The sequence below is a fragment of the Chelon labrosus genome (genome assembly GCF_963514085.1).
Source record: "Chelon labrosus genome assembly, chromosome: 14".
NCBI classification, from domain to species: domain Eukaryota; kingdom Metazoa; phylum Chordata; class Actinopteri; order Mugiliformes; family Mugilidae; genus Chelon; species Chelon labrosus.
The window spans coordinates 4426020-4446046 of NC_140347.1; the positions used below are offsets into that span (position 1 = coordinate 4426020).

The following is a 20027-nucleotide window of genomic DNA, read 5'->3' on the forward strand; positions in this document are numbered from 1 at the left end:
TGCCCTCCGAACAAATGCTCATAAATCAAAAACCACAAGTCCTATCGAGAAAACGAACACATTGAGAGCGTCAGCCGAGGGTTCTCTACAATTTAGCGTTGTTCCCATGCGCGTACTGCCAAAATTGTGGCCGTAGTCGTTTTAGAAAAAAAGCATGCGACACGAAAAATCGTTGAAAAATCGCTCCCACTTTCCACATACACACACATGGAGAAAAATTCGAAAACTGGTCGGCGCACTCCTCGCTCGGAGGAGCCTGCAGCCCAAACCGTACGTCCCACTCAAATAAATCCCACACCATCTGAAAGCCAAAGAAAATCCCTACGTTTTTATGTATTTTTTATCTCTGTACCTCAAAAACTGTGGCCACCCCGTAAGATTGAAACTCTTTTTTTTTCAGAATTTCGACGAAACTCTAAAGCTAGAGTGCGAGTTAGAGTGCGGCCATAGGGATCCATTATAAACGATGATTTTTTCAGATTTTTCCAAAATTTCACCAAAACATAAACTGCGACCCTGACCAAACCGTAAAAGGTATCGAAACGCCGTTTTCAGGTAAAGAAAGCCACACTTCCCGTGCCTCGTACAAACTTCCAAGCAATTTTCTACTCCGAAGCACGGCCGAGTAATCGCTGGACAAAGCGAAGGAGGACATTTTGGAATGTTGGCGATTTTTTTGGGCTTCTCCATTCATTTCAATGGGACGAAACGCCCGGTTTCTGCCCGATTATTCTCGCCCCGTTGGAAGAATCGCTAGAGCACCAGATGTGTTATCACTCCACTGTCTGCTCTACACTGAATGACCTGCTTGGACGTTTTAAGAGGAGGTCAGCAACGCGGCAGCAGGAAGTTCAGCATAAGTTTTTTTTTTTTTGTCTATAATTAAACAACATAATATAATAATTAAAAGACATTTGTTATCCAGCTGGATAGTGGGAAAGTGAAGGTGAGTCAAGATATTAGAATCAACTTTGTTGTCAGTGGATGCAACTAAAAACAGTTTGGCATTGAACCAGAAGTGTAAAAATGAACCATCATGTGGACAAGACAGAAGACTACTGAGACAATGTTTAGTGGACAGATGAGACCAAAGTAGAATAGTTTGGTTTAAATGAGATGAAACAACACTGCATCATTCTAGCATCAGAGCCTCATCCCTCCATCAAACATCATCCTACAAAGCAACCACTTGTCGGAAGAATCTTGTCTTTATGTAATCAGGTAAAACTCTGAGATCAGCTGCTAGAAGGACACTTTTATGATATATTATTAATCGTCATTTAAGCCGTGCACCAGCAGTATTTAATAAAATAATTATTTACAGATGTCTGTGTATTAAAAATATATGTATGTTGAACTTAAATATTCTGTAGTTTTTGGTTATATGCATACACACCACAGTCCAGGTGTATTTAGAGGATTTGTAGCTTTTTTTTTTAGCAATAAAATTAAATAAAAATAATAAAACTGAATGTGACACAAACATATTTCAATCTTTATTGTGTTGGTAATAATTAAAAAAGAAATGAGTCTCCTTGAAGATATGGTTTATTTAAAATGTGAGTTTAATTTATTAAAATCACACCAACGTTAAGTACAGACACAAATGCTGATAAGGTACATTTTTAAATGTTGGGTTTATTATTTACTACTTATATAACTGGTTTCCTGTTATTTAAGTAGGCGGCTAGAAAGGTTCTTCACTCTGATCATTAAAGTTAAACGTGAGGTGTGCAACAACATTTTTTATTTCCACCATCGTCCACTGTGACTCTCCTTCTGATACGATGACATAGTCATTACAGAAATTAAGCTTTGAGCCAAGAAATCAACTAAATGTTTCTGGTAACTGCTGATCAGTCGTCTTTAGCCCATTCCTCAGAACAGAACCACTTCAGTTCTTAGATGTTGGTGGGTTTCCTCACATCAACTGTTTGCTTCAGGTCCTTGTATAAAGAAAGTTATCATCTCTAGCTTCAACGTGTCTTAAACTCTAAACACAATGATCTACTTCCACCACCAGATATTAAATGTGTTTTCATTGGTTGCAGTGACGTACTGACCCAACACCATGACGACAAAACTACAATTTATATGATCACTGACATTGAGTAGTTGTTACAGCCCAAAACACATTTATAATCATAATGTTTATCTCTAACTGATCTGATTCACTGGTAATATCTTCACTGGTTGTTCATCCCCAGTTAAAATGAATGGAAACATCCTCTCAGTGAAAGTGTGTTTGAAGGTGTGTATGTGTTTGTTAGTATCAAGATCAGAGAACGACAGATTTCCTCTGTTCCAGTCCAGATTCACTCTGATCCTCTGGAGCTTCTTCTTTACTGAGAGAACAGTGGGAGTATCTGGTGGTGAACATGTTGAGTATTTACCTATAAACAACGTTATTCCCCACAATCCAGATCCAATGAGTCCCTTCCTCTGGACAGACTCTGCTACCACACCCAGTAACCAGAATGTGGTATCTCCAACCTCAACATCCCAGCTGTGAGTCCCTAAGTTAAAGCCCTCAGAGCCCAGGACAGACCAGTAATGATCAAACCTCTCTGGATTATCAGGAAGATGTTGTTTATCTCCTCGTCTCACACTGGTCAGATCTCCAGACAGGATCAGTTCTGGATGAGCAGTGTTTGGATCCAGAATGACAGGAGTGTAGGAGACCATGTCCTCCATCTTGTTCCAGATGTTGAAGGTCAGGTTGCCCAGATGTTTGGCCTGGTCTATCAGAGCTCCTGAGGGCAGCTGTGGATCATCCAGCAGGGGGCAGCGCTGGACTCTTTCCACTGCAGCCTTGTAGTTGTTGAGGAATGAGACGTCTTCAGCTCTCAGCTCCTCCTCTGTGGCTCTGACTGTGTCTGAAAGAGCTGCTATCTCTCTGCTCAGAGTCTCCATCTTCTCCTTCATCATCCGACTCTTCTGCTCCTCTTCCTCCCTCAGTGCAGCCATCCTGGCCTCCTCTTCCTCTGCTAGAAACTGGTGAAGCTTCTTGAACTGCTCCTTAATCTGCCTCTCTGTGCGTCGGGCCTGGACCTTGATGTGTTTTTCTGTTTGATCAAACTTCACTTTAACTTGTTCACAAATCTTTAACTTCTCCTTTAAGGGCTTCAGAGTTTCCTGAAGGTTCTTCTTGTGCTGTCGTGCAGCTTCATCGATGGGTCTGATTGTGTGCTTGGAGTGTTTTTCTGAATCTCTGCAGACGAAACACACTGGCTGCTGATGGTCCAGACAGAAGAGTCTGAGTTTCTCAGAGTGCAGACTGCAGAGAGACTCTGAAGATCTCTGATCTCTCTCCTGTAAGAAGGACTCACACAGGTTCGTCAAGGCCAAGTTTAAAGGTGGATGATCCTTTGAAGATCTTCTCTTACAAACTGGACACTGGTGTGTTGGTTTCTGTCTCCACCAGTTCTTCACACAGTCTTTACAGAAGCTGTGGCTACATGACAGAAGAACAGGATCTCTGAAGACCTCCTGACAGACTGGAAAGCAGAGATCGTCCTCTAATCTGGAAGCCATTTAGTCTCTGAGTGAAGCTGAGACACAGCAGACACAAAGTACAGTCAGTCATGGCTCTCCTCCATCTTCTACTAACTTCCTTTGACTTTGAGTCCTGTTTTTGGTCAAACTCACCTTCAGTGTGTGGAGAGTCAGCAGCTTGAAGCAGCAGTGTTGTAGTTTTCCACTTTTCTCTCCTGTAGCTGGACTCACTCAGAGGAAGGTGTTAGTTTGGTCTGAAGGTGAATCTGATCGTCTGTGTCTCTCTTTAGTCTCACACAATAATAAACTGTTTCCTGGTTTGTCTCAGGTAAATCAGGTGAGGGGGCGGAGCTTTACCTGAACTGTTCTCATAAATGTAGAACTTTGACCTGTTAGTCAGGAGTGTTTCAGTCCAAAGGTGTTTTATGTGGAGTGAGTTGCTTCAGTGTGTGTTTTGTGTATATTGATATAAACAGAGCTGCTTAAAAAATCTGTTGATGTCCATGAACATCAGTAGATTTTCACACAAATCCTGAAAGTGAACAAAGATAGAACCCAATGAGCCAATATTACATATCATGTCCTCCTTGTTTCCAGTATCTGCTGTGACCTCCTTGTAACTAAATGTTTCTGGTAACTGCTGATCAGTCGTCTTTAGTCCATTCCTCAGAACAGAACCACTTCAGTTCTGAGATGTTGGTGGGTTTCCTCACATCAACTGCTTGCTTCAGGTCCTTGTATAAAGAAAGTTATCATCTCTAGCTTCAACGTGTCTTAAACTCTAAACACAATGATCTACTTCCCCAACTAGATATTAAATACTCTGTGTTAATTTCAGTTCATCATTTGAATATAATTAAATCAATCATTTCCTTAACATAAACACATTTTTTTTTGTATGTGCATACATGTACAACCCCCAGATATATAAATAAATACATAAATCAGAAATAAAAACAAATCCATACATATACAAATCATAATATAAGCACACACTCACACACACACACACGTACGCAAACATAGTATACACACATGTTCCCGCATACATGCGTAGATACGTTACATATACACACATGCATACCTTCACACAAAAACATACACGTAAACCAAAAAGAGAAGAAAAGGAAGGAGAAAAAAATAAAAAAATAAAATAAAAATAATTAAAAAAAATTTAAAAATTTTTTTAAAACTATTATCATAGTGTTGGCTTATTTTACAGAGGTATTCTTTCCTTTCTTTCAACCACTTTTATCCATTATTAAACAGTCATTATTAAATAGTCAGGATTCCATCCAACTTACTTAGATGGAAGAGAGCCCATTTTTTCTCAAATAATTTTTCATTTTTGGCGATCTTATGGGTTACCTTTTCCATCCTATACACATCCTCTACCGTTGCTAACCATTTATTTAGATTGGGGGGTTCAACCTCTTGTAATTTGTTTAAGTGCTGTGATTCTCAAAATCCAGAGAAGATAACACTGTCCTTTTTCCAAAGATGGGGGTTGTATACCCAGGAGTATGTTATGACTCTCTATCGACACCTCTTTCCTTAAAATTTGTTTCATCATGTTCACTACTTCTATCCAATAATTTTGTATTTTTTTACATGTATAAAATATATGGATTAAGTCAGCGTTGGTTGTCCCACATTCCCTCCAGCAACTGGAGCTAGTTTGGGTGTACTTATGTGTTGTTGAGGGCGTTCTAAAGTATCTTATATTCATCTTCCAGGCATATTCCTGCCGATCTTGTGTATTTGGTAATATCGGAGCACTGTTTCCAGCCATTATCCAGTATAATCGTTTTCAAATCATTTTCCCATTTCTGTTTCAAGCAATTTAGGTCTTTAGTTTCATTCTCTTGCAATAATTTGTAAATTTGACCAATTACATTTTTTATTTTTCCACTTTGGTAAGTCTTTATCATGTATTCCAGTAGTGGATGGAGGTTGTTAAACGTTGTTAAATGGACTTTTTCACTTAAGTAGCTTCTGACTTGTAAGTATCGGTAGAAATGGTTTCTTGGTAGTTTATATACGTCTGCTATATTGTCAAAAGACTCCATTCCATCCCCTCCGAACATTTGATGAAATCTTCTGAGTCCTTTATTTCCCCAGATTCTGAAGGCACTATCCAATTTGTTTGGGATAAAATGTGGGTCCCTTTGTATTTCTCTTAAACAAGTCAATTCATTGTCTTTAATTTTAGTTATTTTGCATATTCTTCTCCATGTCTTAGCCATGTTATTCGCTATATAATTTTTAGTTTTGATCTGACCCGTAAAGATCAATGTATTAAGTGGATCCACCAACCTCGTCTCCATCATCTTCCATTTCGGACCTTGCTCTTTGTTCAACATGATTAAAATTGGTTTTACCTGTGCTGCATAATAACAGTTACGAAGATTGGGTAAGGCAAGTCCCCCTTTGATTTTCTTTCGCTGCAGGATTTTAAGTTTAACTCTCGTTTTCTTTTCATCCCATATAAACTTTCGCAATAGATTGTCCCAAACTTTAAAACATATATAGGGATGTACAGTGGAAGATTCTGGAATAAGAATAAGAAACATTGCAGAATGTTCATTTTAGTTATACTTATTTTTTCAGATAAAGTAAGAGGTAAAATTTTCCACCTGCTGATGTCTTGTTTTATTGAGTTCTCCAATTTTTCGTAGTTACAATGATATAGGTGGTTTAGAGTATTTGGTATCGTCACACCCAGTAGTCGAGTTGTAAAAAAAATTCAGGGGGGATGGTCAATTTTTTTCACCTTAAAAAAAAGGTGTGTGTGTGTGTGTGTGTGTGTGTGTGTTAAGTTACTTTCCCATAAAGAACTGGAAATATACATATATACTTATTCTAAATGTATGTTATTATGCTCCTAGGCTTAAGGCTAACAACAGAAGAATGTAATAGGCACCGTTGACAAAATAAAGAAAAGAAATTGCATTTGAATAAGAAGATGAGGTAGGAATAATAAGTGCAAAACAAATTTAAGGTCAATAAACATCAAAAAAGCAACCCCTAGCAAGCTAAACTCCTGACTACCAGGGAAAAAATATCATCCAATCACAATTTTTTTTTTTATTCCCCAATCTTTGTAAGGTAATTAGAATGCTAAAAAAAAAAAAAAATTAAATAAGTTTTTATTTTTAAGATTTCATATAACTGATGGACGACATTTTCCTTAACGAGAAAGAGAAAGGTACCAAAGCCCCACCCCTTTACATTTGTTATCATTGCATTGGTAGGTAGTATTAGTCTTAAACCTTGGCTTTAACATCAACACATATGCACAAACCAAAAGCTTAATATAAACTGTGGACAAAGGTTGATTGACAACCTGCAGTATTAGCTTACCAGAGAGAGAAACGTCAGCTAGTAAACTCCTACTGAACAATAGCAACAACAGTAAAAGTTGGGGCTGTTGTTAATGACTGGAATTTGTTGGTGCTGAGTGATAAAGTAAATAGGTCGTTTGGTAATTTATAGGAGCCAGGTGGTCAGCCAAACCTAAGGTGTGTGCGCGCTGCGTGCGTGGGGGAGGGAGGGGTAAACGAGAGAGGTGGATCATACCACGGGGGGGGGGGGGGGGGGGGGCTCCTTTGGCTCGTTAAAGTATTATTTTTATACCACAAACTTTCTTCGAATGTGCTATTTTTGTCATCTTATCACAGACGAACCCTTTTAAAATAAAGCAACCATTTTGTTTTCAAGTTTTAGTGGTGCTGGGACAAAGTTTAGGTTTGAGCACCCCTATAAACGGGCTACTGTCCGACGTCGAGCCTGCTGACAATTTGCGCTGAATTTTTCTTCTCTGCTAATCTCGCGGTGTTATTGGCGATAGTATAAAACAAAACACCAATGCATTGTAACGCACGTTACTGACCTTTGTACCGAGTAAAATGCCTTACATTACAACGTTACAGCAAAAAGCGAATGGCAGTTTTACAGGGGGGATGATTTTGATCGTTTTTATTTCAGGGGGGGATGCCATCCCCCCTCATCCCCCCTCAACTCGACTACTGCTTATAACCATATTTTTTCTAATACTCTCTGCTAATGGTTCAATATATAAAGCAAATAATTGGGGTGATAAGGGGTCTTCTTGTTTTATCCCTCTTCTTAGTTTAAATATTTCAGATAGTGTCCCATCTATTAAATTAATAAAGGTTTCACCACCAGATATTAAATGTGTTTTCACTGGTTGCAGTGAGAGATAAGTGGGAGTATCTGGTGGTGACCATGTTAAGTATTTACCTTCATAGAACCATATTCCCCACAATCCAGACTGTAGATGTCTCTTCCTCTGGACAGGCTCTGCTAACACACCCAGTGTCCATCCTGTGTTATCTCCAACCTCAACATCCCAGCTGTGAGTCCCTGAGTTAAAGCCCTCAGAGCCCAGGACAGTACAGTAAGAATCAAACCTCTCTGGATTATCAGGAAGATGTTGTTCATCTCCTAGTCTCACACTGGTCAGATCTTCAGACAGGATCAGTTGTGGATAAGCAGTGTTTGGATCCATAATGACAGGAGTGTAGGAGACCATGTCCTTCATCTTGTTCCAGATGTTGAAGGTCAGGTTGCCCAGATGTTTGGCCTGGTCTATCAGAGCTCCTGAGGGCAGCTGTGGATCATCCAGCAGGGGGCAGCGCTGGACTCTTTCCACTGCTGCCTTGTAGTTGTTCAGGAATGAGACGTCTTCAGCTCTCAGCTCCTCCTCTGTGGCTCTGACTGTGTCTGAAAGAGCTGCTATCTCTCTGCTCAGAGTCTCCATCTTCTCCTTCATCATCTGACTCTTCTGCTCCTCTTCCTCCCTCAGTGCAGCCACCCTGGCCTCCTCTTCCTCGTCTAGAAACTGGTGAAGCTTCTTGAACTGCTCCTTAATCTGCCTCTCTGTGTGTTCGGCCTGGACCTTGATGTGTTTTTCTGTTTCATCAAACTTCACTTTAACTTGTTCACAAACCTTTAACTTCTCCTTTAAGGGCTCCAGAGTTTCCTGAAGGTTCTTCTTGTGCTGTCGTGCAGCTTCATCGATGGGTCTAAATCTGTGGTTGGAGTGTTTTTCTGAATCTCTGCAGACGAGACACACTGGCTGCTGATGGTCCAGACAGAAGAGTCTGAGTTTCTCAGAGTGTAGACTGCAGAGAGACTCTGAAGATCTCTGATCTCTCTCCTGTAAGAAGGACTCACACAGGTTCCTCAACACCAAGTTTAAAGGTGGATGATCATTTGAAGATCTTCTCTTACAAACTGGACACTAGTGTGTTGGATTCTCTCTCCACCAGTTCTTCAGACAGACTTTACAGAAGCTGTGGCTACATGACAGAAGAACAGGATCTCCAAACATGTCGTGACAGACTGGACAGCAGAGATCGTCCTCTAATCTGGAAGCCATTTAGTCTCCGAGTGAAGCTGAAACACAGCAGACACAAAGTCCAGTCAGTCATGGCTCTCCTCCATCTTCTACTAACTTCCCTGAAGCTTCCTTTGACTTTGAGTCCTGTTTTTGGTCAAACTCACCTTCAGTGTGTGGAGAGTCAGCAGCTTGAAGCAGCAGTGTTGTAGTTTTCCACTTTTCTCTCCTGTAGCTGGACTCACTCAGAGGAAGGTGTTAGTTTGGGCTGAAGGTGAATCTGATCGTCTGTGTCTCTCTTTAGTCTCACACAATAATAAACTGTTTCCTGGTTTGTCTCAGGTGAATCAGGTGAGGGGGCAGAGCTTTACCTGTATTTCTCTGATAAATGTCGTTTTACCTGTTAGTCAGGGGAGCGTTTCAGTCCAAAGTATTTTGTCTTAGAGGAAACATCAGTTGAAGGCTTTTAAGTTCTGGAGTGCGTTGCTCCACTCTGTTCTATGTGTTTATTGATATAAACAAAGCTGCTTCAAAGTTGTTCCATCCTTAAGTATTTTATACATTTCGTCATAAAAATGACTCAAAACATTTTCACACAAGTCCTGTAAGTAGATAAACAGGACCCAATCAAATGAATTAAACAGAAAAATTAGACTTGTGGATTTATTAATGCTGTGGCCTCCTTGTAACTAAATGTTTCTGGTAACTGCTGATCAGTGGTCTACAGCAGCTTGGAGGAATTTTAGCCCATTCCTCAGAACAGAACCACTTCAGTTCTGAGATGTTGGTGGGTTTCCTCACATCAACTGCTTGCTTCAGGTCCTTCCACAACATTTCTATTGGATTAAGGTCAGGGCTTTGACTTGGCCGTTCCTAAACATTCATCTTGTTCTTCTTTAACTGTTCTTTTGTTCTTTAGAACCACTTGTGTTCTTGGTTCTCGTTGTATTGATGCATGACCCAGTTTCTCTTCACATTCAGCTCATGGACAGATGCCCTGACATTTTCTTTTAGAGTTCACTGGTTGAATTCAGAATTCATTGGTCCATCAAAGACAACAACACCTGAGTCTCACTACACTGATTGGAAACACCTCTGAACAGGTGGACTATAATTTGTCCTTGAATTAACTTTACACATAAATATTATCAGATTCTGCTAATTTTTTGTTTGTCTGCCACCATTTCATCAAACGCTGCTGACTGCAAAACACGCCTGTTCTCCAAACCCAGTCTCAGTTCTTTAGGAAAGGTTTTTATAAATATTTTTCCTCTAAAACAGATTCTGTCAGTGTTTGCCAGCTGGTTTTGATCAAGTATTGTTGGAGAATTCATCATATTTGGCTAATTTTGAGGCCAACAGCTTGATTTCTGTCTTGAATGTTGCTCTTGTAAGACACAGGATGCCAGTTTACCACCAGACTCCATTTTTAAGTTTCTCCTAGAAAAGAAGCAGGTTTGAATCCTCCATCCATTTTTGGGTTTGTGTAGTAAGTAGTGTGACTGTGATGTTTCTGGCTCTTTCAGGACACAAACTGATTGATTTCTTTAATATTTAAACCCGGAGGATGCAGCTTTATCCGCCGCGCTCTCAGATTCTTTGTTCAGGACTTTCGGTAGCTCGCTCGGTGTTTGCAGCCTCCTCAACAAAGAGCCACTAATCTGCTGATAGCATAGAGCACCAGATGTGTTATTACTCCACTGTCTGCTCTACATTGAATGACCTGCTTGGACGTGTTAAGTGGAGGTCAGCAACGCGGCAGCAGGAAGTTCAGCACAAGTTTTTTTTGTCAATAATTAAACAACATAATATAATAATTAAAAGACATTTGTTATCCAGCTGGATAGTGAGAAAGTGAAGGTGAGTCAAGATATTACATTCAACTTTGTTGTCAGTGGATGCAACTAAAAACAGTTTGGCATTGGACAAGAAGTGCAAAAATGAACCATCAAGTGGACAAGACAGAAGACTATTGGGACAATGTTTAGTGGACACATGAGACCAAAGTAGAATAGTTTGGTTTAAATGAGATGAAACAACACTGTATCATTCCAGCATCAGAACCTCATCCCTCCATCAAACATCATCCTACAAAGCAACCACTTGTTGGAAGAAGAATGAGATTTTAAATAATAGTAATACAACAAACTGAGCTGTCGTATAAAGATATCAGATAAATAAACCTCCAGGAGCAGCTGTATCTCCCTGTAGAGGAAAATAAAAAAAAACTTTATGATTCTTGTCTTTTATATCCTTTATTTAATCAGGAGATCAGCTGCTAGAAGGACACTTTTATATTATATTATTAATCGTCATTTAAGCCGTGCACCAGCAGTGCATGTTAGAATAATATTAACTCAACAACAGCTATGCACAGATGCAAAAAAATATTTTAAAAAATAATTATTTACAGTTGTCTTAAATATTCTTTAGTTTTTCGTTATTTGCATACACACCACAGTCCAGGTGTATTTAAAGGATTTGTAGTTTTTTTTTTTTTTTAGGAATAAAATAAAATAAAAATAATAAAACTGAATGTAACAAACATATTTTAATCTGTATTGTGTTGGTAATAATGAAAAAAGATATAAGACATAAGACATGTTTATTGGCCCCACGTATGGGAAATTACCTTGTCACAGTAGCGTGTGAATTTTTCAAAAAAATATATATAAAACAGTGACGACTTTAACTTTGACAGGGGAAAAATTACCAGGGGAAAAAAACTACAAGTACTAATTTGAAAAATATATACAAATAATAACAACGCTTGGAAAAATATATAGAGAAATATAAAGACATTCTGTATGTACAGTGTGGTGGTGGAATAAAACTTTACAAATAAATAATTACTAAAACTTTTAAAAAACTATAAGGTGGTGAAAATGAGTCTCCTAGCTATGGTTTGTTAAGAATGTGAGTTTAATTTCTTAAAATCACACCAACATCCAGTAAAGACACACAAATGCTGATAAGGTAAATTATTAAATGTTGGGTTTATTATTTTATTTATTATATTATTTAAAGTTCAGAGAGATGGAATAATGAATGTCAGACGATCTGCAGCAGATAAACAGACTGTTTGTTGAGGCTTCTTCATCTTCTTCTCTCACATTTTGTGTCTCTTCAGTAAACAGCAGCCCCCGGTCCAGAATAGGGTTTAATCCCGGGAAACGGGATTCCCGGGAAATCTGATCAAGACTATTTCCCGATTCCCAGGAACGGTTATGACGGGAAACGGGAAATATATATTTATTTTTTGTTACACGTGCGGTTCTATTGTTGTCTTACGCATGGTTCGAATTACGGGGGGTATTGGGGGGGTCTGACTCCCCTAGATGAGACTTAGACCCCCCAAAGTAGATGAAAATAATAGTTTGGAGGGGTACTGAAAATTTTTTAATAAAATATAATGTTATCCTTTCCAAAATTGTATGTATTTAAATGCAGTATTACCATCACATCAATTCAGGAAATAATCTAATGAAATACGATTTTCAAACCCTCACCCCCATTGGGATGTACCATTTCTCAGTACGTTCAGTTGTTTGCTATGGTTCTTCACTAGCTGTCAAAGTACGTAGCCTACTGGGTGCGGGCGCAGGCGCTGGTGTGTGCGAAATTAAGAGTAAGTGGCTGAATCAACTTTAAACTCTGCCTATGGTTTTGACTACCATGTATATCATCATGCGTTGTATTTTGTGGTAAATGAATACTGACGAACTGAAACAAATGCACAGTGTGCAGGCCTTGTATTAGGCTAGGTGAACTTGGCTATTAAACGGGAATTTTTCTGTAGCCCATCTGTTAATAATTCTGGATTTTACATTTAAGTCGGGTGTTTGACATTTCGGTAATCTGTGCTATTGGTCTGTATGCATTTCCATGTTTGCATTGCACTGCTATACCGAAAAATATGTTTTGACTGTGGCGCGCAATTTTACGCACGGGGCGCACCGTGAAACAGTGTTTATCCGTGGCCCGAATTCAACCCTTCCTATAACGGGTAGGGTGCATTGTGCTTGCTAGTATGATTAGTTTTTTTTTACCTTGTCGGCCAGCCAGCCACGGTCATATGACCTATATTTCGAAGGAAAATTGACTGTGTACCACAAGTGTGAAATCGTGTGTGTAAGCTCTCATATTTATAAAAAAAAAAAAAAAACCCTTCTACTTCTACTGGTCACTTTATATTTATATTTCTAACAGGTCACTTTATATTTATATTTCTAACAGGTCACTTTATATTTTTAACATAGTTTATAGTTGTATAAACATTTTATTTCTAGTCACTTTCTATTTTTTATATAGCTTTTGTATTTTATGTTCAATGTTTGTAACTGCTATTTTATGTTCAATGTTTGTAACTGCTATTTTATGTTCAATGTTTGTAACTGCTACTGGATGCTTGAATTTCCCTTGGGATTAATAAAGTATCTATCTATCTATCTATATAAAATGGAGAGTGACGTCACCAGTCAAAATAGCGATACCCCCCGAAGCTCATGGTATAATTCGAACACTGGTCTTACGTTAACGTTGAATTCAGTGCAGCAGTAGGCTATAGCCTAGAAATCCACGCACCCTAGCGGCAGCAAATGTCATTTGCAGCAGTAGGCTACCAACCTCCTAATGATGTCTGCAGCCAGCTTTGTTAGGCCGTAAGGTGAACCCTGTTATCGTTTCATCCCGCTCCACAGTCTGGCATCTACACAATCTTTAGTTCATAAAACATAACGAGTCATGCTAAGCTACCCAAAAAAAGTTCGTCGCAAAAATTCCAGTCGATTGCCGATGCGTCTATGTTTTATGCAGAACTAGTTTCTTCAGAGCGTAATAAGATCTTGGTCGCGAGTGGTGGCACGGTTGGTCATGTGATCGTTCTACACCAATACGGTAGCTGCTTTTTGGCAGATAGGCTGTCACGCACGCAGCTCACTTGATCACGCAGCAGAATTGATCATTGCAAACTTAGTTGATATGGACATAAACTGTGTTTCTTGCCCTAATAATGTTACAAATAATATAAAACATGCTGGGAACGCATATTTGAATGATATCGATACATTACTTGGGCAAAAACAACAACAACAAAAAACAGCTGTTTCATGGGATTCCCGGGAAATGGGTCGTCTTTTCTCGGGATCTGATTCATCTAATTTTCGGGAAAAATATTAAACCCCACTCCTGACAGACCGGATATTAGAATAATATTAACTAAACAGCAGCTATGCACAGATGCAAAAAGGAAAAAAAAAAGATAAAATAATTATTTACATATGTCTGTTTATTAAAAATATATGTATGTTGAACTTAAATATTCTGTAGTTTTTGGTTATATGCATAAACACCACAGTCCAGGTGTATTCAGAGGATTTCAGCAATAAAATTAAATAAAAATAATAAAACTGAATGTAACACAAACATATTTTAATCTGTATTGTGTTGGTAATAATGAAAAAAGAAATAAGACATAAGACATGTTTATTGATCCCATATATGGGAAATTACCTTGTCACAGTAGCGCGGGAATTTGGCAAAAAAATATATATACAAAACAGGGACGACTTTGAGTTCGACAGGGGAAAAATTACCAGGGGGAAAAAAAACCACAAGTACTAACTTGAAAAATATAGACAAAGAATAACAACGCTTTGAAAAATATATATAGAAATATAAAGACACTCTGTATATACAGTGTGGTGATGGAATAAAACTTTACAAATAAATAATTGCTAAAACTATAAGGTGGTGAAAATGAGTCTCCTTAAAGCTATGGTTTGTTAAGAATGTAAGTTTAATTTATTACAATCACACCAACATTCAGTAAAGTCACACAAATGCTGATAAGGTAAATTATTAAATGTTGGATTTAATATTTTATTTATTATATTATTTAAAGTTCAGGGAGACGGAATAATGAATGTCAGACGAGCTACAGCAGATAAACAGACTGTTTGTTGAGACTTCTTCTTAACCTCCTCTCACATTTTGTGTCACTTCAGTAAACAGCAGCCCTCGGTCCAGAACAGCTGATGCTAGATGCTAAATGCTAGATGCTAAATGCTAACCGACTCTCTGAAATTGTAGATTTAAAAATAAACTACTAATGCCGGTTTTAATTATGGTTTGTTTATTTAGAAATATTTATCGTGCTTTCTCAAAGTGAGTAAACTGTGTTGTTAGCATGCTAAGGTTAGCTTTCAGCTCAGATCACATCAAAGCTAGGTACACCTGAGACTTAGAGCTAACTACACATCATCTGGATCGTTCAGAGCGACTGGTTTCCTGTTATTTCAGTAGGCGGCTAGAAAGGTTCTTCACTCTGATCATTAAAGTTAAACCTGAGCTGTGCAACAACATTTTTTATTTCCACCATCGTCCACTGTGACTCTCCTTCTGATACGATGACATAGTCATTACAGAAATTAAGCTTTGAGCCAAGAAATCAACTAAATGTTTCTGGTAACTGCTGATCAGTCGTCTTTAGCCCATTCCTCAGAACAGAACCACTTCAGTTCTGAGATGTTGGTGGGTTTCCTCACATCAACTGCTTGCTTCAGGTCCTTGTATAAAGAAAGTTATCATCTCCAGCTTCAGCGTGTCTTAAACTCTGAACACAATGATCTACTTCCACCACCAGATATTAAATGTGTTTTCATTGGTTGCAGTGACGTACTGACCCAACACCATGACGACAAAACTACAATTTATATGATCACTGACATTGAGTAGTTGTTACAGCCCAGTACACATTTATAATCATAATGTTTATCTCTAACTGATCTGATTCACTGGTAATATCTTCACTGGGAGTTTATACATGGTTTCAATGTATGGAAACATCCTCTCAGTGAAAGTGTGTCTGAAGGTGTGTATGTGTTTGTTAGTATCAAGATCAGAGAACGACAGATTTCCTCTATTCCAGTCCAGATTCACTCTGATCCTCTGGAGCTTCTTCCTTACTGAGAGATCAGTGGAAGGATCTGGTGGTGAACATGTTGCATATTCACCTTCATAGAACCATATTCCCCAAAATCCAGACTCTATGTCTCCCTTCCTCTGGACAGGCTCTGCTAACACACCCAGTGTCCATCCTGTGTTATCTCCAACCTCAACATCCCAGCTGTGAGTCCCTGAGTTAAAGCCCTCAGAGCCCAGGACAGTACAGTAAGAATCAAACCTCTCTGGATTATCAGGAAGATGTTGTTCATCTCCTAGTCTCACACTGGTCAGATCTTCAGACAGGATCAGTTCTGGATAAGCAGTGTTTGGATCCAGAATGACAGGAGTGTAGGAGACCATGTCCTTCATCTTGTTCCAGATGTTGAAGGTCAGGTTGCCCAGATGTTTGGCCTGGTCTATCAGAGCTCCTGAGGGCAGCTGTGGATCATCCAGCAGGGGGCAGCGCTGGACTCTTTCCACTGCAGCCTTGTAGTTGTTCAGGAATGAGACGTCTTCAGCTCTCAGCTCCTCCTCTGTGGCTCTGACTGTGTCTGAAAGAGCTGCTATCTCTCTGCTCAGAGTCTCCATCTTCTCCTTCATCATCTGACTCTTCTGCTCCTCTTCCTCCCTCAGTGCAGCCATCCTGGCCTCCTCTTCCTTGTCTAGAAACTGGTGAAGCTTCTTGAACTGCTCCTTAATCTGCCTCTCTGTGTGTCGGGCCTGGACCTTGATGTGTTTTTCTGTTTCATCAAACTTCACTTTAACTTGTTCACAAACCTTTAACTTCTCCTTTAAGGGCTCCAGAGTTTCCTGAAGGTTCTTCTTGTGCTGTCGTGCAGCTTCATCGATGGGTCTGATTGTGTGTTTGGAGTGTTTTTCTGAATCTCTGCAGACGACACACACTGGCTGCTGATGGTCCAGACAGAAGAGTCTGAGTTTCTCAGAGTGCAGACTGCAGCGAGACTTTGAAGATCTCTGATCTCTCTCCTGTAAGAAGGACTCACACAGGTTCCTCAAGGCCAAGTTAAAAGGTGGATGTTCCTTTGAAGATCTTCTCTTACAAACTGGACACTGGTGTGTTGGTTTCTCTCTCCACCAGTTCTTCAGACAGACTTTACAGAAGCTGTGGCTACATGACAAAATAACAGGATCTCTGAAGACCTCCTGACAGACCGGACAGCAGAGATCCTCCTCTAATCTGGAAGCCATTTAGTCTCTGAGTGAAGCTGAAACACAGCAGACACAAAGTCCAGTCAGTCATGTCTCTCCTCCATCTTCTACTAACTTCCCTGAAGCTTCCTTTGACTTTGAGTCCTGTTTTTGGTCAAACTCACCTTCAGTGTGTGGAGAGTCAGCAGCTTGAAGCAGCAGTGTTGTAGTTTTCCACTTTTCTCTCCTGTAGCTGGACTCACTCAGAGGAAGGTGTTAGTTTGGTCTGAAGGTGAATCTGATCGTCTGTGTCTCTCTTTAGTCTCACACAATAATAAACTGTTTCCTGGTTTGTCTCAGGTGAATCAGGTGAGGGGGCGGAGCTTTACCTGAACTCTTCTGATAAATGTTGATCTATGACCTGTTAATCAGGGGAGCGTTTCAGTCCAAAGGTGTTTTATTGTGGAGTGAGTTGCTTCAGTGTGTGTTTTGTGTATATTGATATTAACAGAGCTGCTTAAAAAAATCTGTTGATGTCCATCAAGAGGGGTGTCCTCACTAGGATCCCCAGACTTCAAACAACACAGTTCATCTACTAGATAGCTTCACAATACCCAACAAATACATTCTGTACAACAAGTAAAATCAAATGGCTTCTACTGAAAGAACGAGCAGATCATAATAATTGATCATTAATCATAATGATCCGTTATAATTAATTAAAATCATCATCTCATATTACATTACTCCAAATATGTATGGTTTTCTGTTATTTAAGTAGGCGTCTAGAAAGGTTCTTCACTCTGATCATTAAACTTAAACCTGAGCTGTGCAACAACATTTTTTTTTTCCACCATCGTCCACTGTGACTCTCCTTCTGATACGATGACATAGTCATTACAGAAATTAAGCTTTGAGCCAAGAAATCAACTAAATGTTTCTGGTAACTGCTGATCAGTCGTCTTTAGCCCATTCCTCAGAACAGAACCACTTCAGTTCTGAGATGTTGGTGGGTTTCCTCACATCAACTGCTTGCTTCAGGTCCTTGTATAAAGAAAGTTATCATCTCTAGCTTCAACGTGTCTTAAACTCTGAACACAATGATCTACTTCCACCACCAGATATTAAATGTGTTTTCATTGGTTGCAGTGACGTACTGACCCAACACCATGACGACAAAACTACAATTTATATGATCACTGACATTGATTAGTTGTTACAGCCCAATACACATTTATAATCATAATGTTTATCTCTAACTGATCTGATTCACTGGTAATATCTTCACTGGGAGTTTATCCACAGTGTAAATGTATGGAAACATCCTCTCAGTGAAAGTGTGTTTGAAGGTGTGTATGTGTTTGTTAGTATCAAGATCAGAGAATGATAGATTTCCTCTGTTCCAGTCCAGATTCACTCTGATCCTCTGGAGCTTCTTCTCTACTGAGAGATCAGTGGGAGGATCTGGTGGTGAACATGCTGAGTATTTACCTTCTTTGAACCTTATTGTCCACAATCCAGACTCTATGTATACTTTCTTCTGGACAGACCCTATCTCTCTCTTCCTCTGGACAGACTCTGCTAACACACCCAGATACCAGTATGTGTCATCTCCAACATCAACATCTCAGCAGTGAGTCCCTGAGTTAAAGCCCTCAGAGCCCAGGAGAAGAACCGTTATAAACAAACCTCTCTGGATTATCAGGAAGATGTTGTTTATCTCCTCGTCTCACACTGGTCAGATCTTCAGACAGGATCAGTTTTCTTCCAGCAGTGTTTGGATCCAGAATGACAGGAGTGTAGGAGACCATGTCCTTCATCTTGTTCCAGATGTTGAAGGTCAGGTTGCCCAGATGTTTGGCCTGGTCTATCAGAGCTCCTGAGGGCAGCTGTGGATCATCCAGCAGGGGGCAGCGCTGGACTCTTTCCACTGCAGCCTTGTAGTTGTTGAGGAATGAGACGTCTTCAGCTCTCAGCTCCTCCTCTGTGGCTCTGACTGTGTCTGAAAGAGCTGCTATCTCTCTGCTCAGAGTCTCCATCTTCTCCTTCATCATCTGACTCTTCTGCTCCTCTTCCTCCCTCAGTGCAGCCATCCTGGCCTCCTCTTCCTCGTCTAGAAACTGGTGAAGCTTCTTGAACTGCTCCTTAATTTGCCTCTCTGTGTGTCGGGCCTGGACCTTGATGTGTTTTTCTGTTTCATCAAACGTCACTTTAACTTCTTCACAAACCTTTAACTTCTCCTTTAAGGGCTCCAGAGTTTCCTGAAGGTTCTTCTTGTGCTGTCGTGCAGCTTCATCGATGGGTCTGAATCTGTCGTTGGAGTGCTTTTCTGAATCTCTGTAGACGAGACACACTGGCTGCTGATGGTCCAGACAGAAGAGTCTGAGTTTCTCAGAGTGCAGACTGCAGCGAGCCTCTGAAGATCTCTGATCTCTCTCCTGTAAGAAGGACTCACACAGGTTCCTCAACACCAAGTTTAAAGGTGGTTCTTTCATTGAAGATTTTTTCTTACAAACTGGACACTGGTGTGTTGGTTTCTCTCTCCACCACTTCCTCAGACAGACTTTACAGAAGCTGTGGCTACATGACAGAACAACAGGATCTCTGAAGACCTCCTGACAGACCGGACAGCAGAGATCCTCCTCTAATCTGGAAGCCATTTAGTCTCTGACGGGACTTTGTGTCTGCTGTGTTTCAGCTTCACTCAGTCATGGCTCTCCTCCATCTTCTACTAACTTCCCTGAAGCTTCCTTTGACTTTGAGTCCTGTTTTTGGTCAAACTCACCTTCAGTGTGTGGAGAGTCAGCAGCTTGAAGCAGCAGTGTTGTAGTTTTCCACTTTTCTCTCTTGTAGCTGGACTCACTCAGAGGAAGGTGTTAGTTTGGTCTGAAGGTGAATCTGATCGTCTGTGTCTCTCTTTAGTCTCACACAATAATAAACTGTTTCCTGGTTTGTCTCAGGTGAATCAAGTGAGGGGGCAGAGCTACACATGTTGTTGGACCTGTTAGTCAGGGGAGCCTTTCAGTCCAAAGGTGTTGCTTCAGTGTGTGTTTCGTGTATATTAATATAAACAGAG

General features: G+C 39.8%; 2 pseudogenes across 2 annotated transcripts; both read right to left on the reverse strand.

Moving 5' to 3' along the window:
• Positions 1 to 2157: 2157 nt before the first annotated feature.
• LOC311499390 lies at positions 2158 to 17011 on the reverse strand (annotated as a pseudogene). The gene is made up of 3 exons: positions 15653 to 17011; positions 3649 to 3724; positions 2158 to 3551 (listed from the first exon to the last, which is right to left on the reverse strand). The product of its transcript is annotated as an uncharacterized misc_RNA (transcript).
• A 1195-nt stretch (positions 17012 to 18206) lies between these two features.
• LOC311499640 (E3 ubiquitin-protein ligase TRIM39-like) lies at positions 18207 to 19611 on the reverse strand (annotated as a pseudogene). Its single transcript has one exon. The product of its transcript is annotated as an E3 ubiquitin-protein ligase TRIM39-like (transcript).
• Positions 19612 to 20027: the final 416 nt, after the last annotated feature.